The sequence below is a fragment of the Spermophilus citellus genome (genome assembly GCF_964194105.1).
Source record: "Spermophilus citellus genome assembly, chromosome: 11".
Taxonomy (NCBI): domain Eukaryota; kingdom Metazoa; phylum Chordata; class Mammalia; order Rodentia; family Sciuridae; genus Spermophilus; species Spermophilus citellus.
Window position 1 is genome coordinate 82,777,905 of NC_138192.1, and position 22,622 is coordinate 82,800,526.

General features: G+C 37.3%; 1 protein-coding gene across 4 annotated transcripts in view; it reads right to left on the bottom strand.

Annotated features, from left to right (window-relative positions):
• CWC22 (CWC22 spliceosome associated protein homolog) overlaps positions 1–12,300 on the bottom strand; it is a 63,722-nt gene extending 51,422 nt beyond the window's left edge. The window contains exon 1 of one of the 4 annotated variants that reach the window (XM_081262262.1): positions 12,279–12,300. The gene's annotated coding sequence lies outside the window, so the exon portion shown is untranslated. The other 3 variants (XM_081262259.1, XM_081262260.1, XM_081262261.1) reach the window with 3 other exon arrangements.
• Between the last annotated feature and the right edge of the window lie 10,322 nt (positions 12,301–22,622).

Consider the following 22,622-nt stretch of genomic DNA (forward strand, 5'->3'; position numbering starts at 1 on the left):
TGCACATTTGAGAACTAAATATATGGCTCCAAATAAACCTACTCATCATTAAACGCTAAAATGTCTTTCTATAAAATAAATTTTAGCAATTTCTGCAAAATGCTATGTTATATTCGCATAAAACTGCCATTTAAGCATTTTATTGGAATTACAAACTCAAATGATTTATGGTGTGAGGTAAAGAAAGTATAAAAATAAAATTAAGTAGAATTAATACATATACAGAGAAAGGACTGTGTTCAATACCAAAGTAACTGAATAACTAGGAAAAAGATTTTTAATTTGAGGACTAGAAAAGCTATTATCTGGTCTATTTTCTTCTTTTTAAAGATTGGAACACCAAAAGTCAGACAAGTCATTTCAACATTCTAAATGATAACATCAGTTAGTGGTGGACCTATAAGTAGAAACCCAGGCTAATGACACCTAGTTATACATTCTTTTCACACATATGAATAATTTTGACACTATAAGTGAAAAACAGCTACTATCATTTATGGGGATGTACACAAATCATTAAGTCAAATGGTCAGCATGGAATCCAGGTTAATAAAAGCTATATATTTCTTTACAAACTTATTAATCTATGAAATATCATTGAAATCTAAAAGCATATTACCACTTATTTATCTACAACTACAGTTCAACAGATTAACGTGCCTAACTGTACATAATGAGTTCATATGAAGCCTCTTTCTTTTGACTAGTTACTACGGCAATTGTGGGCAAAGCTTAATCTTATTTTTTGGCTGGCAAGATGTCCCAAATCTTTGTATTTTTCTTCAAGGAATGACTATAATCTTAAATCTTAACAACCACATCAGCCACCAGTCTATCTAGTACCTTATTATGCCCATAACCATAACATTACTGTTTGAACTCAGTTTCAGAGTAACTTTTCCTACTAGAGTCTATACCTCAGGTAGACAACTGAAAAAAAAAAAATCTCAGAATAAGTTACATTAAACATGTTATAAAATCAAATTTGATGGTAGTAGTATGGAGAGGAGAAATATGCTCCCCTTCCTTAAATAGCCTATTTAATATAATGCAAGAATTACAATCTTAATAAACCTGTGTTAACAAATCAAGATTATAAAAATAAGGGCTGAGGATGTAGCTCAGTAGTAGACTGCTTGCCTAGCATGCATGAGGCCTTGAGTTCAAGAAAGAAAGAAAGTTTCAACGGGGAAAAAGGAATGTAGAGACTAAGAAAATTCAGACAAATAATAATTACACTATTTGGGGGGATGTAGTCAATGGTAGAGCACTTGCCGCATGTGTGAGGTCCTGAGTTCATGTCCAACAATACAAATAATAGTAATAATAACAAAACACTATTTTCTTATAAGAATCTAAATAATAAAGGTGTTTTGATTTCCAAGACCACTGTAGCTTATTTGGCATGTTTTGCGCAAATTTTTAAAAAGGGTACCTGTACTTTCAATTTAAAAATGGCTATGTAGTTCCTACTGGTGCCAAACCTTTCAAAGATAACAACTATAAACTCTTCACAAAATACACTACAATCTGAAGGCACTACAGAGAATAAACAAAAACAGGCTAATTGTGGACAGGAGTAGATGCCTAGGAGAAAGGAACATGAGGAAGTTATCTTCCATGTTATGACTGTAAACTTGAGTGCAAGCTGCAGTCCGTACCAAGCATGGCAGCCAAAAACTAATAGAAAAACTGCAGTCATTCTCATTTGAAGAACAGTCTGAGGTAACCACAATTGTTGGAAAGCAAGGAGGAATCAGAGGGGAGACAGCCAGAAAAGGGAAGCCTCCAGTGGCATGGTATAAACTCTCCCCAAATCTCTATCTGCCTCTGAACCAAAACATGAAGAAGGCAGATTACTTCTGAACCAGCTCAGGACACTAGAATTTGCAATTTAGTTCAACTAAGTCAACTGCTTAAAAAGTCACCACTTCTCAGAATGTAACAGAATTCAAAGTCTCTATAAGTAACAGTATCCAGGATATTATTAAAAACAACTTATTAAAGAAAGTAGCTCAGTTTCAAAAGACAATCAGAGGAAACCAATGCTGAAATGATACAGATACTGGGGTTAGTATAGAAGGTTCTAAAAGCAGGGTTTTGAAAACATATGGAAAGATACAATAGGGGGAAAAACTGCCTGGGGGAATTTCAGCAAAGAAAAATAAATGAACCAAATAAACTCAAGAATTGAAAGATATATGAAATATAAAATTTACTGGATATGCTTAGAATAGATGAATGAAAATAACAAAAAGTCAGGGGACTTGAAGATAAATTGACCGAAAATACTCAATCTAAAGAACAGAGAGAAAATATTTATAGAAATGTGGGACAATATTGAAAGGATCCTCATATGTGTAAATAAAAAGTCCAAGAAGCAAAAGAGAGAAAGAATAAGGAAATTTATTTTGAGAAACAGCAGGCAAATTTTCCCCAAATTTGTTGGACAAACCTAAATTTACAGATTGTAAAAGCTCAGAGAACGTAGGATAGGATAAATATAAAGAAAACTACAATCCTACACATATTCATCAACAGAAATCAATATAGACGAAGCATCAGAAAGCAATCAGAAACTTTCATATTTTGGAGCTTTGCAGATTTCAGATTTTCAGATTAGGGATGGTAGAACAATAAAATGCAAATATTCTATGCAAATATTAAAAACCAAAAAAAAAAAATATCCAAACTTTAAAACACTTCTGATCTCAAGCATTTCAGAAAAAGGATCCTCAATCTAGAGTCAAACTGTTGAGGATCAAAGATAATGAGAAAATCCTGAGTAGTAAGAGGAAAAAAAAAATTAACACATCACATATAATTCAAATTATAGACATTACTTAATATTGTAAAAATGGTGTGCTCAGTCACCATGTTAAAAACCAATATGAATTACAGCTAACTTGTTATATAAAATATGAATGAACAAATCTTTCCAGTTAACAAAAGCTACTTCTCTCTCACCTTAGGTAGACACAACTCTGCAGGGACAATGCTTATCTTGGCTGGATTTTAGGCTCCACTTGCCTCAACAAGATGACTCTGTGCCATACACAAGTAGTATGACTCCCTTCAAAAGTCCTGTTTTTATGGCTTTAAAGGTATAGATAGAGCCATAAACTAGAAACTTAACTAAATTCTGCCCAAAAGCAAAGGATTTTTTTTTCTATCTGTATCAGCACAATCACTGGGTCATTTCTGTATTCTTAATACCTTTATTATGCATTAATACATAATTCATGCAACCACAAAAAATATTTACTGCACCTCTAGTATTTGCCAAGAACCTTTGTAGGTGATGGGTGATAACAAAGAATAATCCTAACAAATTCTCCTGCTTATATCATGCTATATTATAGGTGTCAAAAGCAAATTCACAATAAGTGAAACACCTAAAACCTCAAGTAAAGTGGTGGGTTGTACTTTTTTCTACATGTCAGTTTCAGATCATTACTTAATATTCCAAAACTGGTCTGCTAAGTCACTATGTTAAAAAACAATTTGAATGATGAAACTTACACGATAGGGGAATTACTTGTACGTGTATTGGAGCCCATCTAATATACTAAATCAGAAGACAGGGGATGGGAGAAGAGAAGGCTCAGGCCTACTTGTTTTATGAAAACATTCCCAAGATAATTCCAATATCCAACTCTTCCCCAAGTCTCTTCAGCTCTACAATTCTGAATCAAAAGCACACAGTTTCTCAATTTTCTTAGGCCATGAACCACTTAGGTATAACACAGGGCCCCCACAGTCTAACTCCTTTATAGTAAGAAACTTAGTCATAAGCTAACTGGAAAGAAACATCCAAGTTTCAAATGTATTATCTTTACCAATTCACTGGGAAGAAGTCTGCAGATATATGTAAAAGAATATGTGTATCAGTGGGGCTGGGATTGTGGCTCAGAGGTAGAGCGCTTGCCTAGCAGGGCAGGACCGGGGCTCGATCCTCAGCACCACATAAAAATAAAGGCATTGTGTTGTGTCCATCTACATCTAAAAAATAAATAAATATTAAAAAAATAAGAATATGTGTATCAGTGATTTTTATAATTGAGAAATCACGATGTAATTTATGATCACTTTTATAATCTCATTCAGTCCTCATAATTACCTTGATTGGTGGTTTTAGCCTTATTTTTCAATGGCAGAACTAAGTTACTGAGAGTTGAAACAATCTATCCAAGTAACCCATGTCTAGTAAATGGTAGAGCTAAAATTCAAACCCAGGTTTATCAGATGCTTAAATCATTTAATATTGTATCTCAAAGGATCCCAAATAATAAATTGATGTCAAATTGATAAATTATAAAATGCAAACAGGTACAGTCTGTACTACCCAGAAAACTTCCTTATCCTAAATGTATCCATTCCTTTCAGATAACAAAGACTGTAGTGCTAATATAATGAAGCACTACTTCTGGAACATGCATAATAATTTTAAGGATTCCTTTACTTAATTAGCACACTGTGACCAAGTACAGTATAAGTGAATAAATCACTTTACTCTATTGTGGAAGATTAAGTATTTTCTTTTACTTTCCCTCTGGGTTATGAAACCCATTTTCTCTCCCCAATTTTCTATGTATTTTATTTCAAATTGCCTTACTTATTTAAATTTAATGAGTTTTCTTTCTGATCAGTGTTGTTTTTTTTTCCCCTTTCTACTATCCAACCTTCAGCAGCAAATAATTTCTGGCAATCAAGTATAGTCTGTTACATGTCCATGCCTCAAAATGTTAAGAGTAAAATTGATAATATTATAAAAGTAGACTCTTACTTCAGTTGTAACAAAAAATGCATATAGTACTATAACTGTCCAGATTTATACAGAATATGCCTGTAGGGAAATTCTGGAAGTTCAACATGTGCATGCTTGATATTTAGACTAATTGGAAATTCCTGCAATGAGAGTAATTTATCTAGAGTTTATAGTTCTCCCTGCTCTTCTTAGCATCACTGTGGATTTTATGATGAATTATTAAATTTCTCCCCTTGTCACAAGTAAGCAAATCAGCAAACCATTCCTACTTCCCTGAGCAAGGAGGGTATTTTGCAACAGGAGATGTAGCACTCCTGGGAGCACTAGTTTTAACACGATGAAGATTTTCTATCAGCTTCAGCAAGCATCAGAAGGCAAAATATTTAATAACATTTCTAAGAAATACGTCAGACTGCTAACTAGAAGCTATGAAATTGTAAATTCTGCAATTTTGTAAAAAATTTAGAACATGAGAAAACAAACGGATGGCTAGAATACACTACTTTCTAGCTTATTCCCAAAACAGAACATTTCTACCCCTGTTACTTGGGGTCTTCCATTCATGTTAGAAAAACTCACTGAAATGTAATATGATAAAACTGCTAAAGAAAAGGGGAATTGGGGCTGGGGATGTGGCTCAAGTGGTAGCGCGCTCGCCTGGCATGCGTGCGGCCTGGGTTCGATCCTCAGCACCACATACAAAGATGTTGTGCTCGCCGAAAACTAAAAAAAATAAATATTAAAAAACTCTCTTTTTAAAAAAAAGAAAGAAAGAAAGAAAGAAAAGGGGAATCAACAAAGTGAATTTCCTTTAGTTTAGTCTATTCATTCTAAAGACTAATAGAGGCTTGGTGAATTTCAAACATTACTGTGTTAAAAACCAAAACAAAACAACAAAAAAACTCTTGGTTACCCAATGGGGAAAATGATATGTAACAATATTCAAAATTTAAAAATTGCTTAAATTGGTTCTAAATGCCAAAATGTAATGAAGGGAAAATGACAGGACTCTCTGGAAAATCCCCCAACAGAAGCCAAGCCTCCATCATTTCCAAATACTGTTTTTCCTTCTCAGGGAACAAAAAGGAATAACTAATTGGCCATAGTTCTTAAGCAAAATATGACAAGATTGCTATGTAATTTCTATATCTGTACTGAAAGAAAATTCCTTTGTTTTGGAAAATGTATCTTGCTCTTTTTTGTAGGTTATATACTAATGAGAAATTTGACCATGATATGCCACATAAAAAAAAAAAGTGATGTGAAATTTGATTTCAGTGTAGACTCACAATTTCAAGAGAGAAAAAAAGGTCAACACTCTTGTTGCCTTTTCAGAAGAGTCACCAGGTACAGGTTGATAATCCTTTATCTGTAATTCTGAAATATGAAAAACTCTGAAAATATTTAGCAGCAAAACCTGACATGGGTTGGGGTTGTGGCTCAGTGGTAGAGCACTTGCCTAGCATGTGTGAGGCACTGGGTTCAATTCTCAGCACCACATAAAAATGAAATAAATGTTAAAATAAATAAATAAATAAATAAATAAACCTGACACGCTAGGCTAGGGATGTAGTTCAGTGGTAGACTGCTTGCCTAGCATGTGTGAGGCCCTGGGTTTGATCCTCAGCACCACACAAAACAAAAAACAACAACACAACCCTGACACACATCAACTTGAGACTTAACCCATAAACCCTTGAAACAATGCAGGAATATAAACGTGTTTGATTAAAGGATACTAACTGGGAGCCCAAAAGGGAATACTCAATAAATATTACATGCACTTGTATTTCTTTTCTAAATTCTGAACAATTCTGAGATTTGAAACAGTTTTGATTCCAAGAATTACAAATAAAGAACTGTAGACCTATATAATGACCTCCTGGTTGGTAAATCCAGAGGCAACTTTCCTCTTATCAGAAACTGTTCTAGTATTTGATATTGCTATTCCCCCTTTTCTTGAAGCTCTCACTTCTTGACCTACACATTACCTTCATTTGGTTTTCCTCCTCTCTTCTTGGTCCATCCCTTTGGTATTTTTGTGTTTTGTTCATTGCTATATTCTCAACACTTGGGGCTCTCAACACATATGTTAGGTTAACAAATGAAGAGCCTCGACTTTTTCTTTCTCCATATTCTCTCTGGAAGACCATCTGTAATCTCATAGCCTCAACTCACATGTGAGAACAACTTTTCACTCCAGCTCAATAGTCTCTATAAGGATCCAAATCCTATGTCATAGAAAGCTTAGAAATAAATTTGCTCCTGATTTTACTGCATTCTTTCTGTATTCAAGAGCTTAGAAGAAGGCTCCATTCAGGGAAGATAGCATAATGAGACTATAACAGTTTTGTCTTAAAAACATATTGGTTTTGACCTCCCTAAAAATTTTTCTCACCAGGTCTTTACCTGTAGGTTGTAATAACTTATATCCCTGTGTATGTTACTAACTGGTATTCCATTGTATAGAGTAAAAAGATTTTTAAAAATATATAAAGCTGCTCACAGGAAACCCAGTCTTTTATAAAAGTTCATTCCATTTCTAAATATTTGATACTACTCCATATTTTCCAAATGTCCTATGTAAAACAGAAATTGTCTTCATGGCTTCAACAATGTTTCTGCATATATTATTTCATAACAAAAACAGTTCCTCAGTACCAGTCCAGCTCCTAAATAAAATAAATCCTAAAGAACACCCTTCCTGCTACTATACTCTCAATCATTTGCACTGACATGCTCCTAAGACTTCCTCCTCTTTGCCTTACTTTCCCCCTACATCCTTTGGTTAACAGCTCAGCAGCCTGGCAACGGTTTTACCTTTACTGATAAACCTCAGCATCTCATTCACTGAGAAAAATGGCGTCAGTATGGTTTTTCTTGGCCTAATGATTAAGCTAAATATATACCTATTTTCATGACAAGAAAGACAAAACAAAACATTAAATTTCAAACCTGTATCACAACTCTCATCACTCTACTTAGTGAATGCCTTGTGGTAAAGAAAGAGCTCTAATGATTCTAATCACCCACTGAATGCTTCCTTCTTCATGCTAGTTTATGCAAAGAGTCTCTTTGTGAAATAACATGTGAAAACTTGTATTAAAAAACAGGACCAGAAAACAATGAAGCTGGAGCCATAAATGATATTTGTATTATGTTGTGGCTCAGAAAAGTACTTCCAGAGGAAACAAGGAAACACAAAGCTAACAGAAAGAAGTATGGTCAAGGTTTTTTAGTAAAGGAAGTGCCTACTATACTGTGGTGATACATATGTTAACAGCACACTGGTAAACGTTCCTATCCTCAGGTGGAGTAGGAAATGTTAAGTGGTATAGCTATGCTGTAAACACTGCACTGCAGGAAGAGGAAGTACAACCAGTGGGTCTGGAACATGAAGAAAGAAGCAGGTCTAAGGCTGATTTCTGAAGAATAAGTAGGAATTATTCACATGGAAAGGAGGAAGAGGTCATTCAGGAAATAAAATCAGTATGTGTAAAGACAGACAATAAAGAGTTTAGGCAATTCCACGTTGTTAAGAGTAGAGCACAGGGCACATGTAGAGAACTGAACAAATGAGATGGAACATGAAACTGAGGTGTGAAAGGCTTTGTGTGAACTCACTGAATCCTTGATGTTCTTAGCTATTGCTGCACACCCAGAAGCTAGGAGAGTACCTGACACTTAATAGGTTCCAATTTTAAAACTAAATTTTAAAAAAGGGGAGTGTGCCTTTTTGATGATTATTCCCCATTTCTTCCTACACAGAAAACTCTATAATGCTATTTTGATAATTTTCTTATCAAGGAATACGTTGGCAGTCTAATTTCAACTATTAACTCCTTTTGGAACCACCAAGCTTTGTCGTAACTGCTTCAAAGCAGCACTATCAGATGACATATTCTATTTGTCTTCACTCATGTTAACCTGGAGAGCAGCTTGAATAAATTTCCCTGTTGAGTGAGATGAAAAAAATACCAATTCCATTGCAAGCATTGCAAAAGGAATTGTGACCCTAAAGGAGTTCTTTCAACCTCACAAGAACATATCTAAGTAATAGCAATGCCTTATGCCTTCATCTGACCTTCATCCTACCTTGTCTCCTCCCCACCCACCAAGTCTGTTCCTCAGTTTGCCTTGTTAACTATATGGGTTGAATACATTCTGCCAACTCTCACAGAACAGCTTTGAAAACAACCTTTCTGATTATCAGAGAGCCATTTAGTAAACCATAATCAGGATTAAAAAAAAACTTGAAGGACTGAGCTCTATAGAGAAATTTATGAAGTAGCCTCTTAGCTCACAGTACTACATCTTACTGCAGAAGCTCTTGTCACCAGATCTAGAATGAAGCTGTCTAATAAAATAATTCAGGTAAGGACTCACAGGGTACATTTCAGGTGGAAGTACTGTACTGTCTAGCTCAATCCATTCATGAGTTAGGCTCAAAGACAGGTTAAACCTGAGCTGACATTGACTGGCTCAAGTGCACACATTCTATCTTCCATTAACTAATCCATTCTTTAATCACAGAAGCCTTTAGTGTGTACCCAGGGCAGCCCATATTGCCTTTCTGCTATCTGTTCACTTGGAAAGACTTATTAGCCTGGCTACAAAGAGAGAATGTTTAATTTAATCCATTCCTCTCTCTCTCTCTCTCTCTCTCTCTCTCTCTCTTTGTACTGGGGACTGAATCCAGGGGTGCTGTACCACTGAGCTATATTTCCAGTCCCTTTTTCATTTTGAGACAGGGACTCACTAAGGCTGTAACTTACAATCCTACTGCCTCAGATTCCTGAGTTGCTAGGATTACATGTATGTGCCACCATACCTGGTGACAATCCATTCCTCTCTTCATATACTATTTTTGAAGAAAATGCTTTGAAAGTTTGCACTCTGTTGTGAACATTTAAATGTCTCTTCCACTGTCCAACTGGGAAGTGTATATACTGAGAAAAAAGCATAACTCTGGGGGATTGGTGAAATTCATATGCCAGAAGCCTTATTGTTCCATTACCCTCTCATGCTAGGAGTTCCAGATTTAAAAAGAAAAGTAGGGAAAAATGAAAGGGAAACCTTCAAAGTTATCAATTGGGATTAGTTGTATTACTAATAACCATTTCTTTCTATTAGCTCTAGGCCAGCCATAAACAAATCATGGGTATTCTAGGTAGTACAAAATTAGTCTATACATTAGTACATGATAAACAGAAAATACGAATTCAAGTTAGGACATAGTATTACAAATACACAAAGTGTCACTATGTCCTCTTTTGGTAGTTTCAGGTGGAACTAACTGTAGGTCACTTGGCTACATACAATTATTAGGGAGAAGAGCCAGCCTCTAAAGACTCTGGCAGAACTGACAGAGCTAAGAAAGCTGGTTTGGAAAAAATAGTTAAGTAGTCTAGGAAATGTCAGAACTCCAAAAATGATGGCCATTGATCAAATACTTCAAATCAAGGAGGGCAGAAACTCAGATTGGGGAGTGGAAAGGACATAGCATAGCACTAGGGAATGGGCTAGAGTAGTGCTTCTCAAATTAACTGGCATGACAACCACTTGGATGGTTTGGTAAGAGAAGTTTTATGAGCCCACATTCCCCAGTTTCTGATTCAATAGGACTGGCATAAAGTCCAATAGCTTACATTGCTCATAAATTCCCAGGGGATACTGATAGTGTTGGTTTAGGAGAGCACATTTTGGAACTCTGAAGAAAGGATATTAGATCAAGCTTCTTAGCTTCTCAAATATGACCAAGAACAGTCTTGAAGCCCCAGCCAAATGAGTTGGAAAAGATTCCATGAGGGTGCCAAGGACACTTAAAAGTAGAAGGGCAACATTCAGAACCAAACAATAAGAACTTGTGCACAAAGAATGCATCAAATGCACTGCAATAGTAAAAACAATAATCACTAATGCTTTATACAGGCCTTTTGCCTTATGCATATCATTTTTCATCAAACTTAAAGCCACTCACTGAGATAGGCCCTTATTTTTTTTTTTTTTTTCCACATCAGGAAGGCAAGACTAGAATGTTGGGTAACTTGCTCCAAGTGTTAGAGTGAATATGTGCTGCACCAAGACTGAAATTTTGGTTTGGTGGCCCATCAAAAGTGGGTTTCCTCTTCCTACATGTGCTGCCTGTGGCAATGTATCTCCTGGTCAAAACCATACTTTCAGTGCCAATTCTAAATGTGCCTTTTCATAATAGGATGATCACTATGTTGTTAACTCCTGCATTCACAGGAAATCCTAAAACAAGGTAAATTTAAATACAAATAAAACAGACTAAGAAAGAGGCAGATTAACTGATATGAAGACCAAGCTTCCAAGTTTACCTGCTATTTCTAGTCTACAGACATGCAAGGGAAACTCTTACTCTACCTTTTTAAAATTGTTGGTTTGGGTTTTTGTTTTCAGACATGGAACCACAGGGCCTCATGCATGCTACAATGAGCTACATCCAAGACCCTCTTACTGAAATGTAAATCATCTAATTCTTCTATCTAAAATTTAGCCTTTTCTCAAATCTTCCCTTTTTCACTTACCTCAGAAAACTGTGAGGATTAAGTTATGAAGGGATTACTGCAGTTAGACTCAGTGAAAATAACTATGGTGTTGCCATTAAAAAAGCGTATTGTAGGACCAGATCAGTGGAGAGGTGGAGACTGCGACCCAAGTTTAGGAGTTACCGCATTATTGAGGTACCGCTACGGAGGGACAAGGGTCCACAGACGAACACCATACAATGAAAACCAGCGTCCCCTCTGAAGGATCAGTATTTACCCGGCAAGACAGTGAGAAAGAAACATCTAGTGAAATTAAACAAACAAACAAAAAAAAACACCTACAGGGATATTCCGTTGGAAAAAGGCAAGAGCGAAGCTTCCACAAGGTTAATTAACCACAGTTCACTGATCCCACCCCCTTGGTCCCGGGACCCAGGCACTAGGAAAGGGCCCTGGTGAGCCTTTCGGCTCGACAGGCTCCGGTGATCCGCGTATGGAACACGTTGCACACCATGGAGGAAGCAACCAACGCTGGTGCTGGATTTCAGCAACAAAGACGCTGCGAAAGGAAACCCAGAAACCTCACTAGCAAGCAGGGTCCGAACGCGCAGGCGGAAAGCCAGTTCACGGCCGCCCATTCCCCTCCCTCTCTGGACTCCCCGGCCCAACCGGCTCTCACATCCCGACCTCGCGGGCCCACAGGGCTAGAGTGGCCCAGTGCCACCCAAGGTCGTACCGCCGCCGGCACCCCTCGTAAGCCCTTCACTAGCCACCCCACCCAGCCATCCGCCACCCCCACTCTGGGTCGCTGCTCGCGGCCAGTCTACGGAGTTCCATAATTACCTAAAGCTCCACCGCGCCGCCATTACACCGGATGTACATCACTTCCCCTTCCCACAGACTGGCAGCAGGAGGAAGGCGGACCGTAACACAAACCTGACGCAGTAGGCTATGGGACATCAACCCATTAAATTAAGTTTGATAACATGAAGTAACACCAGATTCAAAGCAGTTGATCCGGCCACACGCCTTCCGTACCAACTCTGCGACAAAAGAAAAGTTGATAGGAACTACAAAGCCCAGCATCCACCGGCTGAGCGGGCGGAAATGACGAGTGCAATTGTGGTTTGGGCGTGAGAAGGCCTCAGGGCACGGTGGGAATTGTAGTTTTTAAACATACGCGGGAAAAAGCACATGCAGGTTGCCCATTCTGGACTTGATAAATGGTGCTGACTTTAATCCAAAACTGCTTTTATAACATTACAAAAAAAAAAAAAAAAAAAAAAAAAAAGTCCTTTGTGGTCACATTTCCGTGAAAATAATTTCTTCCGGTCTTGGGGATCAAACCCAGGACCTCACACAAGCTTGGCAAACACTCTACCACTAAGATGAACCTTAGCCCTTTCTGAAAATATACACAGAAAATATAAACCTGTTTTAAAACTTTTTGCAATAGTTCGTCCAAAATATTACCAAATGTTTAGTACTTATTACGTTCCAAGATTTTAAGACTAAGTAAATGAAAGCCGGACTACAAATAAAATGAAATAACGAGAAGCTAATTCCGTAGCCTATGATTCTTCTGTTTTAAGTGACGGTGCCAAATGTTAAGACATTGTGAGGATAAGGAGGTGATTATCTAGCAGAGTTGGAAATAGCAGTCTATAAAGAGTTCAACCATAGGGCATCAATCAAACTGTTTCCTTAAACTTCACCATCGTGGGATTTTTTTTCTTCTTTTTTGCTTAAAACAAAGCTATCTTTGTGTTCCCCAACCGTTTATAAACTAGGTCTGGCTTCTTTATTAAAACTCCTCTGTTACAATTTAAGGTTCTCGTGCTTTCAGCCCTTTCTGAAAGAAGATAATGATTAAAAATAAAAACTGAACCTAGACTACTTGTGCTTGAATCATGTGCCCTTTGATTTATCCACTATTGATGCTGGACAAATTTCTTCACGTTCTTTGCCTGTTAAATAAGAATAATAGTAATAGCCACTTATTTCACAGTTTTAAGAATTGAATTAGTTGATACACATGGTGCATGTAAGATGATCACTAGTATATAATAGTTATTATTTTCATATTCAAGATATTTGGCTATTGTTAAAGGTCCATTTTGGCAATTTGAAATATTTGAACGAATACATTCCAGTTTGTTGCGAGGGGGCAAAATTGCAAGGGGGAGAAATAAAGATTGTCCATGAGCTTCTGACCCTTTCAATGCTTTATTCACTCGAAATACTCAATACAATTTCACTCTATAGGTTCTTGATCAAGAAAACGACAGTTCTTAATGCTAGGCATTGCGATAGAAATAATGAATTCACAGCAAACAATTCTAGATTAATCAATTCACAGCAAACAATTCTAGATTAATTCTAAGCACTACAAAACACACTTAATCAGGACAGGCTAATGACAGACATTCCCTCTGCATGCTAAGTTCAAAAGTCTTAAGCCTTAGGCTTTATGTCCAGCAGATGCACACTCACTCAGACTGCAGTGACCAGATCCAGAACCAAGGCAGGCTTTTCCTGGCATGGAGTGAACAACTGATTGAGTAGAGGTTCATAGGGAGAGGTTGCGACTCTCACCAAGGTCCAGATGAGGCGGTAGAGTTTGAGAGTGGTGAGGATCACATAGAGGATCAGAAACGATGACAAGTGATGGGATGTTAGGTCCTCATCAGGTTCTCCAGCTCAAGTGCATCCTTGTTTTGGCTGGCTGAATCCCTGTCCATTAGCTCTATTATTTATACTAAATTTGGGGGCTTTTGACCCCCCTTTCAATCCTTACCAGTACCACCAGATTTCTCCATAACATCATTTAGCCTGGGGTCAGAAACATCTGGCCTGGTGGTTTCCACCCTGATCTTCTCACCTTTCCCTCTCAGGGAAACAGCCTGCCAGGGGCTTCACTGTTTTTCAGGGTGAGGGGAAATAACTTGTTTGAGGCCATACTGGAGTGTTCTGTGGGAGTGCCTGGTGAGACTGCAGGTTTCAAACTGGAGTTTTTAAAATGGAGTTGCTTAGGCTCAGGCCTAAGGCCATCCTCACAAAGTTGTATCAATACAGTTCACAGAAGATGAATCTGGCAAACATTTGTATCCATACCTGAAAAAAAGAAAACAACAACAACAACAGCAACAACAAAACACATACACAATACTACCTATACAATTATCAGTGGAAAAAGGAAAGTTAGGGTTGAGCCTCCAAGAGCTGAATGGAGCTGGAAAATACTAGGTTTGTCAGTTTGGTCCTTCAGGAGGTAGATAACAAGATAGTATTAGGATCCCTTTGTGGTGATGCACATCTGTAATCCCAGTAGCTTGGAAGGCTGAGGCAGGAGGATCAAAAGTTCAAAGGCAGCCTCAGCAATTTAGGGAGGCCCAAAGCAACTCAGCAAGGCCCTATCTGTAAATAAGATATTAAAAAAGGACTGGAGATGTGGCTCAATCCCTGGTACACACACACACACACACACACACACACACACAGAAAAGAAAGAAAGAAAAGAAAAGAAAAAGAAAAAGAATTAGGAATGTAAAAGAAAAAAAAAAGGAGAGGAACAGGATTGGAAAGGGTACTCTAGAGCAAAAGAGAAAAAGCCTGCATTGGGATAAAATATCCAGACACCTTGTACCACAGTCTTATCTTGCCCAGTGGCTTGTTGGAGTTACCCCAGGAAGAGTCTGATCTGGACTCAAAATTCAAGGCTAATTTGAAGATTTCATAAGTTGGAGGCTGTAACCTAACCATACTCTTTTAAGCTAGACAAGTCTTTTCTTGAACAGGTGTTATAGTAGCAAATCTCTGTGCCTGTCACAGTTCAGCACCACCATATAGGTCTACTCTCCATATACATTTAGGATACAGTTTCTCCAGGATTCTAATGGACCTCTCTTTTTTAAGAGAAATTTATTTATTTATTTAAATTTATTTTTGGTACTGGGGATTAAATACAGGGTTGCTTAACCACTGAGATACATCCCCAAAACATTTTCCTCCAATATTTTGTTCAGAGACAAAGTCTTGCTAAGTTGCTTAGTGCCTTGCTAAATTGCTGAGAGTGGCTCTAAACTCACAATCCTCCTGCCTCTGCCTCCTGAGCCCTGGAATTACAAGCATACACCACTACACAAGGCCCTGAAGGAAATTTAGCAGACAGAATTTAGTGGGGCAAATTACAGTCCCCATCTTGGCAATTTGTCTTGAGGCCACAACTGGACTCTTCATCATTCATTCTAGATTTCTTTTACTGTCAGTTACTACTTCTACTGGTCTCAGTGGTTAACAGTAGTATGAAAAGCCCAATTCCTAGGAATTTGAGCACTTGGTAATTATCTCTTTTTTAGGCAGACATTGTGTTTATCTATTTACTGTCACTATTGAGCAAGGAATTACTAGAAGTTGGCCACATGGGTTACCTGAGTACCACAAATATTAATTTGCTCCCATTGTGTAATACTAGACCTCTATCATCCTGTCAGGCATTGACTTCTTCTTGTCTTCTGGCTCATGAACTCAACAAATCCAAAGCTCCCAGCAGCAACTAAAGCTTAATTCCATGAGACATTTGCTGTGTCCCTTAGCAAAAATATAGCACCTTTGGGGAATGTGACTGCTAATTCCACAGCTCAGAGCAGGAAAGAGAAACATTGAATCCTACAGTGAATCATTTGAAAAATGTTAAGTGGAGCTATTTCTGTTTTCTTTCTTGTTTCCTGGACCATGTAGTTTTTCTGTTGGGGACTCTGAACCATATCAGGATGTCCTACATCCTGATGAACCATACCTCATTCTTATATTAGCTAGTTTGTGAACTGCACCTTAAGCATTCTGTTCCAGTACTCCATTAGGCCACCAGATTCTGGGGCATGCAGCCTGTGATATTACCATCAGAATCCATGGTCACAGGCACCCTCCTGGACCACCTTTGCTGTAAAGTTAGTACTGATTGGATGCTATGTTATATTGTATTTGATGCTGATGATTAAACATTGTTTAAGTCCTCAGATAGTGGTACTGAAAGAATGTTGGTTTATATAAAATGCAAATGCATACCCCAAATAAGTAACCTATTCCCATGAAATTGAACTGCTGTCCGTGGTAGTATGGAAAGGTCCCACTAGAGTCTCTTTGCCACCAAGTGGCTATTTGATCTTCTTACGAAATGGTATCATATTAGGGGCTCAAGATGACAGGTTGAAACTTTGGATGAGAAAACAAGTAGGCAGATCAGCTAAGGTAGGTGAACTTCATACTAATTCATTCGTAGACTCAAATTATGCCTCCCTGGCCATTTGTTCATGTGGGCACTCTCTGCACTGAGTGGCCACTAACAAAGGCTGACATCAACTAACTGAATAATTTTTTTCTACTTGTTTTTAGTGTTTCTTTTAGATTACATTTTTTCTACCTGTTTTTTTTGTGGCTGTTGATGCTTGATAAAATGATCTTCACACTTTTTGTCCACATCAATATAGAAGCACCCCCTTATCTGTGGGGAATGTATTCCAAGACATTCCTGGGATGCCTGAAATCTCACGTAGCACCAAACCTTACATAGATTGATTTGGCTTATATATAGGTACCTATGATAAAGCTTAATTTATAAATTAGACAACAGTAAGAGATTAACTTCACTGAAAATAAATTAGAACAATTATAACAATAGAATAATAAAAGTTGTTGAAAACTTATAAATTGCTTATTTATGGAATTTTCTATGTAATGTTTTTGGACTGTGATTGACAGTGGGTAATTAAACCATGGAAAGTGAAATTGTAGCCAGGAGGAGAGTACTATATGTATATTCACATACCTCTAACCCTCTCATACCTTTTCTCCAGTCTTCTAATTTCTTTTCAATCCTTTGAGCAGCTATCCAGGATGTTTATCATGGCCTTTAAGTCTGTTTATACTCTGATCTCAGGCCTCTTCTCCTTCCATACAAAGTGGATGACCAAATGTACTGCCCAAAGCTCTGTCCATTGGATGATTTTCCCTCTCCACTGTCTTCTAGCATGTTCCTTAGTGAGTCTTCAAAACAGCTGCTGTCCAGTTTCAGCTTTCATCCGTATACTTAGCCAACCCATCCATAAATTAAGATGACTTTTGTTCTTTCTTCAGCTTATTGTTCATGACCACATTCCCTAACCTTTATACTCATCAGTGTAAGCTGAGGGAGGGGCCTTGGTACAGCTGTATTGGTAATGTCAAAGTCTGTACTGTCAGCTTCTGTAGATTGATGTGGTCTTATTTGTTCTTCGTTGCAAGTGCAATATTTTTGTCTTATAATAAATTACAGCAAGGCCTCACCCCAAGAAAATATGCCATGGTGAGTCCAATAAGGCACATTTAATTTTTATTTTTCAATTAAATGTATTTTTAACTGATATGTAAAACATAAAAATTATACATATTAATGAGATACCTTGTGATATTTTGATACATGTATACACTGTGTAATATTTAAATTATGTTAAATACATTTCTTGCCTCAAACATTCATCATTTTTTTTATGGTTAAAACATTCAAAATTCTTTCTTCTAGCTTTTTGAAATATATAATACACCATTGTTTATCACAGTCACCCTGTGGTACAATAGCACACCAAAACTTATTTTTTTGACAAATTTTATTGTTTCTTTTTAGTTATACATGACAGTAGAATCCATTTTGATATAATTATAAAAGCATAGAATATATCTTATTTTAATTAGGACTCCAGTCTTGTGGATGTACACAATGGTGAGATTCACTGTGGTACATTTACATATATACATAGGAAAGTTATGTCAGATTCATTCCACTGTCTTTCCTTTCACTGTCCCCGCTCTCTTCCCTTCATTCTCATTTGTCTAATCAACTGAACTTCTATTTTTTTTTAATCTCCACCCCCTTATTGTGGACTAGCTTCCATATATCAGCTTCCATTTTGACTAAAGGTCAAAAAATATAACATTTTGACCTTTGGTGTTTTGGGATTGGCTTATTTCATGCAGCATAAATAAGTTCCATAAGTATAAGATCCATCCATTTACTGGCAAATGTCATAAAATCATTCTTTTTTATGGGTGAGTAAAACTCCATTGTCTATATACAACACATTTTCTTTATTCATTCATTTGTCAAAGGGCACCTAGGTTGGCTCCCTAGCTTAGCTATTGTGAATTGTGCTGCTATAATATTGATGAGGCTGCATCACTTTAATAGTGCTGACTTTAAATCTTTTGGATATATACTGAGGAGCGAAATAACTGGGTCAAGTGGTGGTTCCATTCCTAGTTTGTTGAGGAATCTCCATAATGCATTTCAGAGTGATTGCAGTTTGTAGTCCCACCAGCAATGTACGAGTGTACCCTTTTTTCCACATCCTTACCAACATTTATTGTTACTTATATTCTTGGTAATTGCCATTCTGACTGGACTGAAATGAAATCTCAGTGTAGTTTTCTTTTAAAAAAATATATATTTTTAGTTGTTTATGGGCCTTTATTTTATTTATTTATTTTTATGTGGTACTGAGGATCAAACCTAGTGCCTCACACATGCTAGGTGAGTGCTCTGCAATTGAGCCAACTCCAGCCCTCAGTGTAGTTTTAATTTGCATTTCTCTAAGTGCCAGAGATGTTGAACATTTTTTCATATATTTCTTCTTTTTCATCTATTTTTTCTTTTGAGAAGTGTCTGTTTAGTTCCTTTACCCATTTATTGATTGGGTTATTCATTTTCTTTGTGGGTGTGTTAAGTTTTTTGAGTTCTTTATATATCCTGGAAATTAATGCTCTATCTGATGTGCCTGTGGCAAAGATTTTCTCCCATTCTGTAGGCTCTCTCTTTATATTCTTGATTGTTTCATTTGCTGTGAAGAGCTTTTTAGTTTGATACCATCCCATTTATTGATTTTTTATTTTACTACTTGTGCTTTAGGTGTCTTATTAAGGAAGTCAGTTCCAGAGTCAACATATTGGAATGTTGGGCATACATTTTCTTCTAGTATGTACAGGGTTTCTGGTCTAATTCCTTTATCTTTGATCCACTTTGAGTTGAGTTTTGCACACTGGAATTTCATACTACTATTTGACTGTAACTTAGTCCCTATTGAGCAATTTGTTCCCATCAGTCCTCCCTCTACTTCTGCAGCCTCTGGTAATCACCTCCTACTCTTAACTTCTATGTGAAATCACCTTTTTTAGATTTCTCATAAGAGTGGCATTATGTCTTTCTGTGTCTGGCTTATTTTAGTTGACATAATGACCTATAGTTCCATCCCTGTTGCAAATTATTGAGTAGCCTTCTTTTTATGGCTGAATAGTATTCTGTTGTGTATATGTCCCCCATTTTTTACTGATTCATCAGTTGACAGACACTTAAGATGTTTTCATTTTTTTGGCTCTTGTGAAGAGTCCTGCAATAAACATAGGAGTACAGACATCTGTTCCACATACTGATTTAATTTCCCTTGGATATATACCTGGTGGTTGAATTGATGGATCATAAGATTGTTCTACTTTTAATGTGTTGAGGAACCTCCATGCTATTTTCCATAATGGCTGCAGTAATGTACATTCCTATCAAAAGTATTCAGGGATTTCCTTTTCTCACATCCTCACCAGCACCGATAATTTTTAGTCTTTTTGATAATAACCTTCTTACTATTGTGCGGTGAACTCTCATTGTGTTTTAATTCGCACTTCCCTGATGATGAGTGACGTTGAGTTTTCTTTTTCCTCATATTCTTGCTGGCCATTCGTATATCTTCTTTTGAGAAGTGTCTATTGAGGCCTTTTGCCCATTTTTAATAGGGGGTTTTTCTTTGTTTTGGTTTTGATGGGTTTTTACTTAGTGTTATTGTGTCTTTGGAGTTCCTTATATATTCTGGATATCTACTCTTGTCACAGTTTGCAAATATTTCCTCCCAACCTGTAGGTCTCTCATTGTTGATTGTTTTCCTTTGCTGTGCAGAAGGCATTTAGTTTGATGTAACCCTGCTTGTCTGTTTTTGCTTTTGTTTTGTGGGCTTTGGGAGTGTTGCTCAAAAATTCCTTGCCTTTTGCAATGTCTTGAAGCATTTCTCTTATGTTTTTTCTATTAGTGTTACAATTTTGCATTTTACATTGTCTTTAATCTAATTTCAGTTAATTTTTGTCACTGGTGAGAGAGGTCTAGTTTTTTGCAAGGGGACATCTAATTTTCCTAGGACTAACTTACTGAGAAGATTGTACTTTCTCAAATGTGTGTCCTTTGGTCCTTTGTAAAAAAAAAAAATCATTTGGCTGTAGGTGTGTCGGTTTACTTCTAGACTCAGTATTGCCCATTGGTCTATCAAATATACTATGCTGCTTTCTTCTCTACAGCTTTGTAGTGTATTTTGAAATCAGGTAATATGTCTATGGCCATAACACCCTGAATGCTTCTGATCTTGTCTGAAATCAGGTAACATAGTACTTCTTGCTTTCTTCTTTTTGCTCAAGATGGTTTTGGCTATTTGGTGGGTTTTCTTTTCTTTCTTTCTTTTTTTTGTGTGTGTATGTGTATGGTTTCGTACAAATTTTAGGTTTGTGTTTTCTAATTCTGTTAAGAATGTTATTGGTATTTTGGTAGGATTTGCCTTGAACCTGTAGATCACCTTGTGTAGTAGGGCATTTTAATAATATTGATTCTGCAAATCCATGAACACAGGATATCTTTCTAATTTTTATATCCTCTTCAATTTTTTCTTCAGTGTTTTATAACTTTCATTACAGAGACCTTGAGACCTTTCACCTCTTCAGTTAAATTTATTCCTTGGTATTTTCTTGTAATTATTGTAAGTGGGATTGCTTTCTTGGTTTCAAGTGCAGATAATTCACTATTGGTGTCTTTAAAAAAGTTACTGATTTTTTTTAAAAGAGAGACTGAGAGAGAGAGAGAGAGAGAGAGAGAGAGAGAGAGAGAGAGAGAGAGAATTTTTAATATTTATTTATTTTTTTAGTTTTTGGAGGACACAACATCTTTGTTCGTATGTGGTGCTGAGGATTGAACCCGGGCCGCACACTTGCCAGGCGAGCACGCTACCGCTTGAGCCTAAGTTACTGATTTTTATATAATAGTTCTGTATTCTGCAACTTTACTGAGTTTGTATATTAATACTTTTAGTTTTTTTGTAGAGTCTTTGGAGTTTCCTGAGTATAAGATCATGTCACCTTTAGACAATGACAACTTGATTTCCTGTTTTCCAATTTTGTTTCCCTTTATTTCTTTCTCTTGCCTGATTTCTCTGCCTTGGACTTCTGGTGCAATATTAAATGATAGTGGTGAAAGTGGGAATCATTGTCTTGTTTCAGATATTAGAGAAAAAGCTTTCATCTTTTTTCTACTCTGTGTTATGTTAGTTGTTGCTTCTTATATGTAGCCTTTATTATGTTGAGATTAATTTTTTCTATACCAAATAGAGGTTTGTTCCAAACCTGCAGTTTGTGTGTTGTATATAATGAATCATAAGAACACCTTGAAAAGTTTGTCTGTCCTCACAAGCTTCTCCCTGGAGCTGGGATAGGTACAGATACCATTGACACAATCAGTGACTTATGGGTCAAGCACTGCAGGCTTCTGTCTGACTCTGGGCAGAATCATCTTGAATGGACCAGTTTCAGGCTCCTGTGCCATGCCTGTGCCCACCAATGTCACCAAACTGCTTCATGCCCTGAGCTCTCAGTCTGCCACAAAGATTACCACACTGGGGGAAGACCAAGGATCACAAGCTACTTTCTGCTGAACTGGACTCATGGCCTAAGAGAGCTGCAACCAGTCGCAGGTGGTGTTGGCCAGAATAGAAGCCTGATAGACTGAGGCTGTATGCCTTCCTTTGGCACCAATGCTATGCCAGAGGCTCCACCTCTGGGCAGGCCCGGAAATAGGAGCCATTAGGATCTATCCAGTGTTAGGTTTCACCAGCCCAGCATTAAATTCTAGAGCAAAGTCCTGTTCTTACTGCCCTGTCCTATTCTCAGTGGTTGAGATCTTACTCCATACTTCACTGCCCAAGGTTGGCATAATATTGGGGAAGGCAGTCTCTTGGTCACTCAGTCTGATGCCAAACTGGCTCATGTGTAAATCTCACAGCTGCAAAGATCTATATACTCTCAGAGGTGCACTGAGGCCCATACTGTAGCTGGTGGTGATGCAGGATGAAACACAAATCTGTCCTACCAGGGTGTCCTACCAGACTTGCCTGGTGCTGGGCAAGTCTAGAGGCTCTGTAAGCATTGCTCTAGAAAGTACTGTGCCTTGCAAGGTTGGGGAAAAACTGGTGGATACAATCTCTTGGCCTCAAAAATTGATGCTAAGCTGT